The sequence below is a fragment of the Neopelma chrysocephalum genome, unplaced genomic scaffold (assembly GCF_003984885.1).
Source record: "Neopelma chrysocephalum unplaced genomic scaffold, ASM398488v2 Primary Assembly neopelma1_59, whole genome shotgun sequence".
Classification (NCBI taxonomy): domain Eukaryota; kingdom Metazoa; phylum Chordata; class Aves; order Passeriformes; family Pipridae; genus Neopelma; species Neopelma chrysocephalum.
Genome location: NW_020897714.1, coordinates 31,137,197 through 31,150,048, shown reverse-complemented (window position 1 = coordinate 31,150,048; position 12,852 = coordinate 31,137,197). Strand labels below are relative to the sequence as shown.

Genomic DNA, 12,852 nt, shown 5'->3' with positions numbered 1-12,852 from the left:
CCTAGTGATGATATATATCATTCTTCTTTTTAGCCTTCATAATTACTTATTCAAATATTTCCTACTTACCCACATTTTAAAGTTTTCAAAGGCTTATCTTTTTTAATGTGATGTTCAAAAGTGCTGTGTGAAGGTCATTAAGACTAAAAATTGCCATTTTGAAGCCAAGCTAGAGATTTTACTCTTCACTTAACACACAGTTACGATTTAAATTTTGAAGGAAAAAAATATCGCTTACATAAAGATGTCTTTAAAAGTAGAGCACCTCCTTACAGAAATTAGCTCTTGCTTTTAATTGCATATCAGTGCTTGAATCTGGTGTGGATTTCTGAAGTAATAGGATGCTTTGATGTTTTATTAAATATTTTTAAAAGGTGGGACTTTCAGAGAATTAAGCATGCGTATTGTATTTCGTGTACCAAGAACAGGATAATTTCTTTTCTGTTACCAGTACTCAAGGAATCTAATAGGGAACTGTTTCTCCAATTTTTATAGTTTACTTTTAGCACTTGGTGTGTAATAACTCTTTTTAAAAAGGGATTAGCCTAATGTAGGTAAAAGGTAAGGAGTTTCTTTATGTAAAACAAAGCAAGGATAGGCTTTCCTTTTTTACCCCCAAAGTAAGCAAGTCCATCCTGTGGTGAAGGACACTTCCTGCACACGCTGAAATTGTAGACAGAATTGGAAATCATAAAGTTTCAGTCATTCCTCTGCAAAGGAGCAGACAGCAGAATCCCTCAAGATTTTCTGATCTTCTGTCATTAAAATATGACTGAAAATTTCAGGAGGGTTTGGTTTATGATTTGGTTTCTTTGGTTGTTTTTTTAATAATTTGGTACTTGTTAATCACATCTAGTATAGAAATAATATAGCTTACTTAGGCTTTCCATTATGAGAAGAGGGCTAAGGATCATTAACAGCCACTTTCCCACTCTGTACTTGTCTTGCAGGACCTTTGGAATATATGTTCCATTACTCCATCTCCTCTATCTGCTTCATTCTCTCTTTTTATGCAGTGGGAATAACTGTTGGGTGTCTGCAAGTAAAGAAGTATTTGCTGCTGTTTTCCTTTTACTGCTGTGGTTGAAAAAAACCAAGAAGAGGTTCTTCATTGTGCTGTTCATGATGGGTACAGCTGGGAGTAGCAGTAAGAATCTGCCCAAACACTATGATTCAAATCTTGGATGAATCTTTGGTTTAAGTGTATCAGTGTCTTTCAAATGGGTGGAGGGGACTATGACACTGAAAAATAAAACTGAATTGGAAGTGTTTGAGACTGCATAGAAAGTCATTCCCCATGTAGAGTTTCCTGTGTCAAAGGCATACTTTGATTGCTTTTTTTCTACAAGAAGCAAACAAAATGTGAATGAAAGCAGGAGATGTTATCACTCTACCTAGAGCCTGGTTTGGATATTTTGATAATAGTCTGAGTGGAGTCAGTGAAATCATTTTAGGGGCAGATGATGCTGAGCTGGAAAAAGAGGGTCTCTAATCTGCCAAGCTTTTCAGGAAGCTGCACTTCAAGAAAATGTGCCTGCAGGTCCAATAGAACTTGAACATGATTGCTGTGTTATTCTCTCCAGAAAACTGGCTTTGAGTATTTTCACTGTCTTACTAGCTTTCCTTCCTGATTAGCATAATCTAAAAAAGTTGCCAGAAGGGTAAGAGAAGGTTTTGGGGAGGGGGCAAACATGCTGTTGTGCTGTTTTAGCCACCCCCCCAATCGTTAAACACTTCTAACTTAAAAAAATAAAAAAAGGTTGAAGATGTTTAAGTAAAGAGGTTTGGGCAAAGATATATAGCAAGCAGATTGACTCAGATGAGTTTGCTCCTCCTCCTACCAGAAGATAAGGGGTTTTGTGAACAGAGATGAATTACAGGAGGAGGCAGGGTAATATATGTAAGATTTGTGCAGGTGCTGCTTATGCTGGATTTTCATCCTTTATCCTGTACTTTGCAGAAAAAGAAGTGCTTTGAGCATTGGATGGTATTCTTTTACTCTTTTTAACTCACTGACTGGTTGGAGTTCCTCAGGCTGAGAAACCCTGAGGGCATTAAAATGAAGTGGTACTGGCGGATAAACAAGGCTGGGGGATCACAGAGTAATGCCCACAGACTCGATCCGATGCTCAGTGTGATGTGATCTGCACTCTTTGGGGGATGAGGAAGGGCCTTCTGTGTCCCATGGGCCCAAGCAGGTGTAATCAGAGAGTCAGAAAGCACAGTTTGTTACTGAGGACCTAGAGGCCTTCTCTGAGATTTTTATTTTCTTTTCCTCTAAAAGATGATTCAAAATTGGAAGAGGAAAAAAAAAGTTCTTGAAAGTTTTACAGCTTTTTGTATTAAATTTTTGGTTGCATTTAGACTTGCTGGAACACTGCTGTTCCTGTATGTGGCACTTGAAAAAACAAGCAAAAACATTACCCTGTAGCCCTGTTTCAGGGACTGTGGTGTTTACCTGCTCTGGTGATTGCTGACTAGCTTGGATGAAAGGGGAGGCAAAAAAGCAGTGGCTGCAGAGTTCTCCGTGATCTATCTTATCATCATTATAGACAGGTCACTAGTGGCAAGTATTCACAGGATATTATTACTTAATGTCTCTAAATCAAACGAGACTGTGTCACAGAAATTAGTTAAGAGCATGATTTCAAATCTGAGTAAAGATGGAGGTTTGGTTTAGGTAAGAGGACAATACTGCTGCAAATGCAGAACTGTTTTGCAGCTGTAAAAAGCAGAATTTCTGACTTGGACTGACTGCTGGTTTTCAGGGATAGCAATTTTAATTAAATTTCTGCTCTTTCAGGAAGTGCTTTAATGAGAGGACTTTTTTTTTTTTCTTCATCTATATCAGTGCTGGAAAACAAACCTGTTCTGGTCTTGGATATTGTCTGCATTTGGTAGGCTAATAAGGGATTCATATCAAGGAACCTTAGCATAAACCCCTGATTTGGGGTTTGGAACTAGATGATCTTTGAGGTTGCTTCCATCCCAGGCCACTCTATGATTCATTGATTTAATTTTGTGTAATTCTGTGGGCAGGATGAGAGTTTTCAGCAGTTGCATTTGAAAAACCTGCCTGTCTGCATAGGACATGTAAAATGTCCAATGTACCCTGTCTTTTGAGTCAGCAGAGATGGCTCTGAAGATGGAACCAGCCAGCAGCCACTGTTCATCAAGCCTCTGGAAGTTTATTTCATATTGCAGCTTTGCTTACCTTGTGCTTAGCTGAGGGGAGCCTAAGCCTTAGTGGCAAAGTACCTGTTCCGATGCAAATGTCCACAACCAAAATGATCATCCATTCAGCCACTCTTGGGCTAGTACTCCAAGGAAAAAAAAGAGTTTAGATTGTCGTGGAAAACTTAACCATGTTATTGCCAGTTTGCCCACAATGAAAAATGCCAAAGAAGCTTTTTGTCTTTAAAGGAAAAAAAAAAAAAAAAGAAGTCACTCCATCCCTGAAGAAGCCTATTTTTGAGCAATCTCCAGATCTGAATCTTTTTGAAGATTGAAAAGATTTATACAGTTTGATTAAAGTTCACCTAAGAACCCACATTTTGGGCTTCCTGCTTTGTACTGATGAGAGCCTTCTGAGGATTGCTCATCACACCTGGAAACCAGACAAATTTCCCTCCTCTGCACTGGAAACTCCTATACTTTTGGCTTCTCTCCCATTCTGCATTTAATTATTTTGAATTCCAGCACGCCAAGCCAAGTTTAACTGCTACTTTCCTGCAAGTGTGCTTTATTCTCCAGCTCTCGTGCTGCCTGGCCTGTCGTGGTGTGCAAGTGAGCAGCAGCAGCAGTGTGACAGGGAAGAAGGTTTGTTAAATTAAGACCCTCTTAGTCCCAAAGGAAAAGGGTTACTCACTCTTCCATAGATGAAAAATGACCTCTTCCTCTCCCCTTGCCCCTGAGGGATATTTTCCTGATATAACAACATGAAAACTTGGCAGGCTCCATGTGTTAGATGACACTGTATGTTGATGAAGAACATTTCTGCGATATCTCAGCAGGGGCAGACAAGATGGTATTTGGAGAGCAAGAAGAAAAGAAGAGGGAAGAAGAAAAGAAATTGGATGGGGGGTAGAAGTGCAAGGGTCACACAGGCTGCCGGTTGTAACTCGTAACCTGCCAAGACTCACATGCATGACACGGGCCTTTAAAAATGTGTGACAAATACCTCAAATGAGGGACAGGACACCAAAACACAGGGAAGGCAAAAAGCAAAGAATGAATGGTGAATTTGTGGCCTTAGTGTATAATATGAGTTGTAACCTTGGCCTGAAAAATTTGTAATTTCTGATGTCCTTAAGCTTACAGGATTAAAAAGTGAGAGTGCCAACACGAGAGGAACGGAGGTAAATTGTTATTCTGAATTATTTATTTGTTAGGAAATAATGCTTGGGTACAGTCAAGGATAAAATCCATTTGTGTGGAGCAATATCCATTCACAGGCAGAAGGAAAAAAAAAAAGCAGTGGCTGCCACAGTAATCAAAACACAGCTAAACAGAATTGGTTATAAAGTTGGGAGTATACTTCATAGTGAGCGAGTGGAGAGCTGTGGGGCTCCTACTAGTAGAGAATAAAGCCGCTAACAGGAAATACTGTTGAGATAATAGAATTTCTTTCTTCCCTTTTTGTGGAGGGATGAATGAGAGATTGAAAGAGATATTCAGATTTTAATATATATTTAACCGGCTCGATTCACTCCTGGCACAGGCCCATTGACGTCAGATTTCACCCAGCAATTCTTTCCTCTTTTTTTTTCTTTTTCATTTTTTTCTCCAGATTTGTATCTCTACAGATCTTTCTCTTAGTCAGGTCTGATGTACTGCATCAGTATGATTGCTAACAACATGTGTGATTATGTATGTATGATTATGTAGTTTTCCAAGATATGAGGTATAGATGGACAGTTAGTCGTGTAACTGTGACTTTGGGTTACACATCCCTTCTTGCTTGATTCCAATGTATTTTTAAGGGAAACCATCAAAGCATCTGGCAACAAAACAAGCTGAAGGCTCCGCTTTAGGAGTGGAATATTAGTTTGCTGTGTGGGTTCAGCTGGGGAAGTGCCGCCCTCTGAGCCATGGAGCTGTCAGTGGGCTCCACTTGTTCCCTGATGCAGGCAGAGTGGCAGCTGGAGGTGGCACGGCAGGAAATGGGGTTGTATTCATGCTTATTTTATTTTTTTAAATATCCCTCTCTGTTTTTTATGAGTCAGTCAGCACAAAACACTGCCAAGGCAGCTCTGGGCTCTGGGGCCCATCCCACCCAAGGTTGTGCAGGGGCACGTCCCTCTCAAGAGGAGTCCAAGGTGGTGGATTGAGGGGTCTCCTCACTGAGTGAAGGGGGGGAGAAAATCATGAATACATTTCACGTGAATGTCACAAATTAAGGAAACCGCTTATGGCTAATAGTTGCTTTAACAGATGTTGATAAAGGATTTTGTCCTGTGAGGCCCCTTCTAACCTGGCTAAGCAATTAGAAGTTGAGGTTTACACATTAGGATTTCCCCCAAATTCCTGACATTTATCAAGTGCTTTTGACATGATAATGGCAAAATGAGTTTTATTTTAAGTGTGGTTGAAAAACAGATGAATTCTTGCTATCCAACTACATCTGTTGTTTGCTCTTTCCAGAATAAATATGGCAGTTCCTGATGCTGAAACAGCTGGAAATCTTGCATTCATTTGTGTTCCTTGAGATGGAGTGTGTCCTGTGGGTTTACCTGGTGACACTGCTCATGTACTATTTATTTAAGATGCCTGGCTATGAAAAAAGTTACTCGGTGCAAGATTTCCAATGCTGGTATTTGCCAGCCTGGACATCTAGAGCAATATACCTTGATAATTTTTACTTAAATGTTTCCAAGTGGATTCAACTTTTGGAATTGGTGAATATTTCTAATGCCAAGGGGTTCCTGTAGGAGACATATGAGAGCTCTCTAAGCAAACCAGCTCATCTGACATAAAGTAGCACACTGGGAGCTTGATCTAGGGGCCACTTCAGAATAAGTAACTGAAATAATTTGCAGCTGAGGGAGAGTGTAGTGTGTAGTGCATTTCAATCCCAAACCTACAAATTTTTGTTTTGTTACATTGTTTTAGCTAATTTGGAGGCTTTCCCCCCCCCTCCTCTGACACAAGTGTGCTGGCATAACACTGGTAGAATTTGCTGTGACAAACAGTACGTGTTCATTTCAGTTGTGCAGTGGGTGGGGACGTGGGATAAAGGTGCGGGGACAGAGGTGGAGTGGCATAAACATTTAAACAGTCCAGAGGGGTGAAGAAAGGCATCTTTTGTCTGCCTGGTTCCAGCAGAAGTTCTTGCTTGTGCTGCTGAAGATAGCCTGAGAAGATTAGAAGAGGCTCAGCTGGGGCAAGACAAAGGGAGACTGTGTAAAGCAGGATCAAGCCTGTTTGCTTAGCAGAGCTCTCTGTCTTCTTGTTGACAGATGTAGCTGGTGCAGTATCAGACCTTGCAGGCTCCTCCTCTGGATTGTCAAGTGACAATGGTTGCGGTAGTAAATGACAGTGTAAAGTACTCCATGAATCCTTTATTTGTTTGGCAGTTGTAGCCTGGGATGGGGATTTAATATTGAATGGACTCCAGATTGTCTAAATTGCAATCACAGTGTTTGTTTAAGCAGTCTGTGGGGACTGTTAAAGCATGTTAACTTTTGCTTCCATCCTTTTCATGTTACAAAGTACTGAGGTAGAGAAAAAAGGATGAAGGGGATTGGAAAGGAAAAGTTTGCACTGTAAAAACATGAGGATGCAGTTCTCCTTAGCTGCTGAGGACTCATCAAGAGTTTCAGGTCACTGATTTAGCATGTACTATGATGGACAAAAACCTTCTGCATTACTTAAATAAGAGCTTTTCCTTTGGCTGGTGCACTAATCTGTCACAGAGTACGTGCCCCTATCTCAGTTCAGTTAAGTTGCTTTCAGTGCCAGATTTCAGCTTGTAATGTCAGCAAAGAGCATGTACAGTAATTTGTACTTCGATAGCATTGTGGCACCTAATAAAAAAAAAAAAACAGACCAAGACTACAAAGCAAAGCAGGGGACTATCTACTGAAGTCATCAAAACATGCCAAAAATCATCAGCTTTCCTTGATTCCTATTTCAAAATATAAAGGAAAACTCAATCCCCTTTAGGAGCTAGAAGTATCCTGAATGTAGCCTTGCAGCTAAGCGAGCCAAAAAGGTTAGGGGAAAAAACGGCCAGATGTAATGAATCCTGACTATAGAAAAAAGTGTTATTACAATTTCTGGGACAGAGGAGGGTTTTCTTTAGCAGAAAGGGCCCTTTATTTCATATCATGGCTCAGGACACACGATCACGTTGGAAAGTGCTAACAAACACATTCAGTAACAGGTCACCACTTGTTCAGTCAATAAAGACCCTTTTTTGCTCCGTGTTTTGCAGGATCCTAAGCCTCAGGTACCTTTGACAGAGCTGTAAACAATTATATGTGGCTGTGTGTTTGCACTGCCTGATAAAGAGGACCTTAATAACCTCGATGCCACATCTGGAGCACAATCCATCTTTACTTCTCCTCTCTAATCTTCCTATCCAAGTCAGCTGCTTTTCCCCAACTACACGCTGATCTACAGCTTTGTGTCCAAAAAAACTTCCTAATTCACCACACTGAGCACTGTTTCTCATCTGGCCCATCTGCAGCAGGAGAAAGGCATGGAAATAATGTGGTTTTTTACACATAATATGTGGTGGTTGAGTCTCTAGCTCTGGTAAAGAGGGCATGTGTGTAGCTTGTCTGAAGATCATTATACGAGTCCTTCCCAGTGAGCAGCGGGTTTTGCTGGGGCATCCTCTTGCTTGCAGAGGTACAGGAATAAGACACTGGTCTGCATTCACCACCAGCAAGGAGAGAATGCTATCATTTTCCAAAGGAGCGTTTCTTTCTCTGAGCACTTTGTTCTTGCCTTAAAGCAATCATCCTTTTCAAAGCTGATGGAGTTTTTCAGTGGGGGAAGAGGTTAGTAGTAATGACCTGATGTCTCCAGTGGCATAAGGACCTTAATGTTTTCCAAGGAAATCTTGGCTATATGAGCTTTGCTGATCCTATGCACTTAGTGTGGAAAATACAAAAGCACACAGATGATTTTGTGTAGATTTCTCTCGTTTATTTAAAACCAAGTAATGTTTGACTCATAGTTTCAGAATTAATATTTTTTTCATTTTATTATGCAAAAATTTAAAGTGTCTGCTATTGTACTTCTCTGTGTCTGTGTATGTAAATATGTAATCAAAAAAATGGCCAGGTGACAATTTTTTAGAATCTTTGTTATTCATATATCACTAGTCATATCATCCAGACTTGTACTGGAGGCCCAGTTTTCAGTAGGCTATGGCAGCATCAGCTCCAAGAAACCAAGACCCTAGTTCAGAGAAATACCCCTTTGTGTGAGTACACATTTAAGTAGATTCTCAGATACAGATACTCTGAAGCATGTCCTGAAGTGCCCTCTCCATTCAGGGAATAAGAGGAGGCAATCAGTCTTGGTAGGTGGACGTAAAATCTTGAAACATAACACAGACTCTGCTTGAAGTTTGGTGGCTGATGTTACTGCAACAGCATGAAGACTGTTAATTCCCGAGTTGCCATATTTTAAAACTCTAAAATAGCTCAATTTAATGACAGACCACAGCTTTTATTTATAACCACACTGTACATGCTTTCAGAGTTATATGTCTGCAGTACTTAAGCAACGATTAAACCAACTCTAATGTCTGATTATTTGGTTTTATAATTACTATTGCCATTGTATAAATGGAAAGCTGAAAACCAGCATGAAGTAGTTTTGAGGTCTTCACTCTGCTGTTCTGACATCCGAATTAGGCCTTCCTTCTTTTTTCTTTTCTGTTTTTATTTACTTTTTCCTTTTTTTCTTTCTCCTGCAATGTCCTTTCCTCAAATGAATGGGAAGAACAAATCCTCCTGAACTCTAGCATAGATCTTCTCTTCTTTATCCTCAGACACATGGTGCTCAAGGCTACAAACAGCAAGCCTCCCCCATTCATTCCTTCAATCCCATAGCAACACTTGTGAGCAGGGAAAAAAAAAAAATCCTCACCAATCCCAGGATAAATTTTTCATCCTCAAAAATAACTGATGTGTTTTTAGCACGTTTAACATGATGGGAAAAGGTTGCTCTGCGTGCAGTTGTCACTAACTCCGCGTGGTGTTTGTGCTTGGATAGTGGTTTGCTGCTTCCAAGTCCTCCCTGGTTGCTGCAGGGCCCCAAGCTGTGCCTCACCCAGCAGCTGAGCAGCAGCAAGAGCAAAGAAAGCAGCAGTGTATGTATGGGACAGCAACTCTGCTTTTTGTCTTCTCCAAGGGAATGTGGGTGCTGGGGCTCAGAGTGGCTGTCAGACCTGACAGTCCTGTTGAAGTCTAAATTTTGGTAGTTGCTTGACGGACACCTTAGTTTATACAATCACAAAATGGTTTGGGTTGGAAGGGACCTTAAAGATCATCTAATTCACATCCCACTGCCATGGGCAGGAGACCTTCCACTAGACCAGGTTGCTCAGAGCCCTATCCAGCCTCAAGAGTCCAGTTGGGTCATGCTGGCTGACAGGCTGCCCTTCAGGACACACTCATCTGGCAGCTTTTTGTACCAATGTGAGAAACAACTGCTTTTAAGGTGCATGTAGAACAAATCACACAGGACTCTCTCTGAAAAAGCTATATGCCTTTGGAATATAGGAACGTGCATCTTGCTCGCTACGCGGGTATGATATTACCCCGTTATTGCCAATAGTGGGATGTGTGGTATGATATCAGTTTTAGATTAAGAGTGAACCTTTAGATTAAGTGTGTTCAGCAGCAGAGCAATTTTAGGTAATATTCAGTGCTAAGGTTCTGACTCAGCAAAAGACATAAGCCCTGTCTTCACTTCTGCTGGAGTCAAGCTAAGCATGTGTTTATGTGCTTTTCTGGCTACAAGTAACTAAATTACTCTGACTTTTGTGTGGCTTTGGCGTGTTCCTTTTATTTCTCCTTTTTAACTGATATTTTTTTAAAGTGTTGTGCCAAAGAGACAGTAGTGCCAGCTATGACTTTTTAATGTACAGATGATTGAGTCAGTAGACCACAGACACTTCTTTGGAGCTGTTACAATCCCGTGCATTAAAGCCTGCTCGGGGATGGAGGGATGCTATATTTCCCACATTACTGATACAGTGGCTCTATTGTGTTGGAGTGGCTGTTGCGCATGTGTATCGTTTCCATCTGTCTGCTGAGACTCCTTAGGAAACTTGTGATGAGAACTAGTTATTGGGCTTGTGCAGCAGCCGGATCTGAAATACTTGCTTCAGAAAACCGTGGAAGAGCATGAATCACGAGACTGTGAAAAAGAGCATCTCTAATGCCCAAGTCAGCCCCGACCTTCCCTATCCCATCCCTTCACATGTTGTTTTATACCAATAGTATATTTATACTATAGTAATGTCAATAAAAACATACCTTATTCATTTTAAGGTAGCTAAACATTCAGAATATTTTTAATAATTGCGGCAGTGTTTTAAATATTGTTTGTTTGATCTGTTTGGGATAATGTGTTTGTCCTTTTTATAATCAGTGTATATGAGGAGCTGTAGAGATCAGTGCAGAGCCAGAAAGAACCATTACCTGGGCTGTACATTCTGCCTGCCTGATCTCCTCCTTACGACAGGCCATAAAATTTCACATTATAATTTTATCATCAAACCTAGAACCGTTCTGTCAGTTCCAATGTATATTTGAGGAGTCTGTTATGTAGAAAAGAGTGTGTTTTATAGCACTATGAAAAACATTGGCATAGTAGATCATGAACAGTATCTTACATGTTATTTAGAGAGAAAATAATATGTTTTAAAACTGTGAACTCTCGTATAGAGCTGACCTTTGGCCAAATCCCTTGCAGTGTCAGCTTTGAAAATGTTCAATCAATCTAAATGTATCACAGGGGTTAAAAGGAATAAACAACCTACTAGTCTTTTAGCAGATAGAGGGATGGATCATGACAGTTATGGAATTAATGAATTAAAACCTCATATGGTTTGCTTCTGTTTAAAACAAAACAAAAAAGAAGAAACACACAAGATCAAATCATGATTTACACAGTGAGATTTTCATCATTCATATACCTAAATAAAAGGGGAAAGAAGACCAATTAAAAACATTAATTGCTCTTACAGTTGTGTTTTATACAGAAACCAACCATACAAATTTGAGAGGCACTGTCATTTTAGGGGAGGATAACAATGCCCTAATACCAAATTAGATGACTTTGAAGACCAGGGGATTAACAGTCAGATAAAACTTCACAGCATAAACATCAAGGTGATTTGGTTAAGGATTAATGACAAGAATGTTTGCTATACCTTGTCATCTCCTCCCTTCCTCAAAGTCAGAGGGAAAGACTTGGACATTTAGGTGATCATAGGATTATGACTAATGTGACAATATCAGAAAGGCAAATTGGGTGCAGGTCAGGTATTCCCAGAACAAGAGGGAAGAAAGTCATCATACAAATTATGTAGGATGTTGTGTACAGCTCCATTTATGTGTGTTTAAAGGTATTACATGGTTTATCTGGTATTAATGCACCAAGAAAGAGAACAACATTTTAAGTTAAGGGATAAGAAAAAAGATGTTCATATGTACAGTCATGATTAAATTTCAAGTGGAAATTAGAAACCGTCTACAGGTAGTTCACATCTCTTTTCAAGAGAAGTGCCCCAAAATTGCTCCCTACAGAGATCTTACCAGTGATGAATAGAGTGAGAGATTGTCTTCTTGTACCTTCATGTATCATCTGATTATACGTATCCCAGGGTGATGCTGGCCTTTTTCACAATATCATCATGTTGTTGACTTCCAATTGACTGTAACACCCAGATCCTTTCCCAAAGAAGTGCTCCCTAATCAGTTGCTCCCAATCCTGCATTTATGCAGTTAACTGTTCTACCTAATTATAGTTACATCTTCTTGTCCCAGTTGCATCCTTTTCAGGCTGCTCCTCCAATTTTCAAGATCGTTTAGAATTCTGATTCTGTCTTCCTACTTGCCGTCTCAGTTTGATGCTGTCTGTGGATTGCATAGGAACACTCCTTATTCCATCGTCTAAGTTGTTAGTGAAAATATTGAGTGGCACCAGATTTAGGGCAGATCCTTGTGGAACACTGCCCTGTATACATTCTCTTACATTTAAGTAATGAACCATTAATAATGTTTTTGTTGTTTTCTTTCTAATAATGTATTGTTTTCCTGTCTGCCCTATGAAGGTTCCAGCAAGACCATCTTTCTTGAAGATCGTATAGCTTACTTATGTGAAGGTAGCGTCAGAAAGTTTCAAAAAATGAACCACAAATCAAGTATGGCAGCTACTACTCCTGGAGCTCTGTAAAGAACTATAAGTAGATGAAAGAAATGAGATCTATTTAGGAAGATACTTTCTTGACAAATCAACACTGATGTGTATTATTTATCTCCTTCATACCAGTTGTGCTTTCAAAAAGTTTGTTTACTTTTCCTGATTTTCTGGGAACTGAAGGTAAACTGAAGTTTGTAATTCCTCCAGTTTTAATTTCTTTAAAACCAGGTACGTTTTTATTCTTTTCTACTCATACTTCCCCTGCCCTTCATAGGTTTTATGCTAACGGCACTAGAATTGCTTCAGCTGCTTGCACAAATGCCTTAGGACAAATGCCATCAGGTATAGCCATTTGCAGGTAGCTTAAATATACTGAAATGACTCATATTGCATTGATCTTGCCTCAGAATATTTAATTTATTTACAGTATTTTGGCACAATCGAAATTTTTTGTAGGAAAGT

General features: G+C 39.8%; 1 protein-coding gene across 8 annotated transcripts in view; it reads left to right on the top strand.

Moving 5' to 3' along the window:
• Nucleotides 1–12,852, top strand: part of SOX5 (SRY-box 5) — a 641,934-nt gene that overhangs the window by 259,541 nt on the left and 369,541 nt on the right. The window contains exon 2 of one of the 8 annotated variants that reach the window (XM_027680809.1): nucleotides 8,334–8,434. The exons of the other annotated variants lie outside the window; for them this stretch is intronic. The gene's annotated coding sequence lies outside the window, so the exon portion shown is untranslated. The remainder of the gene's footprint in view (nucleotides 1–8,333; nucleotides 8,435–12,852) is intronic. 8 annotated transcript variants of the gene reach the window in all.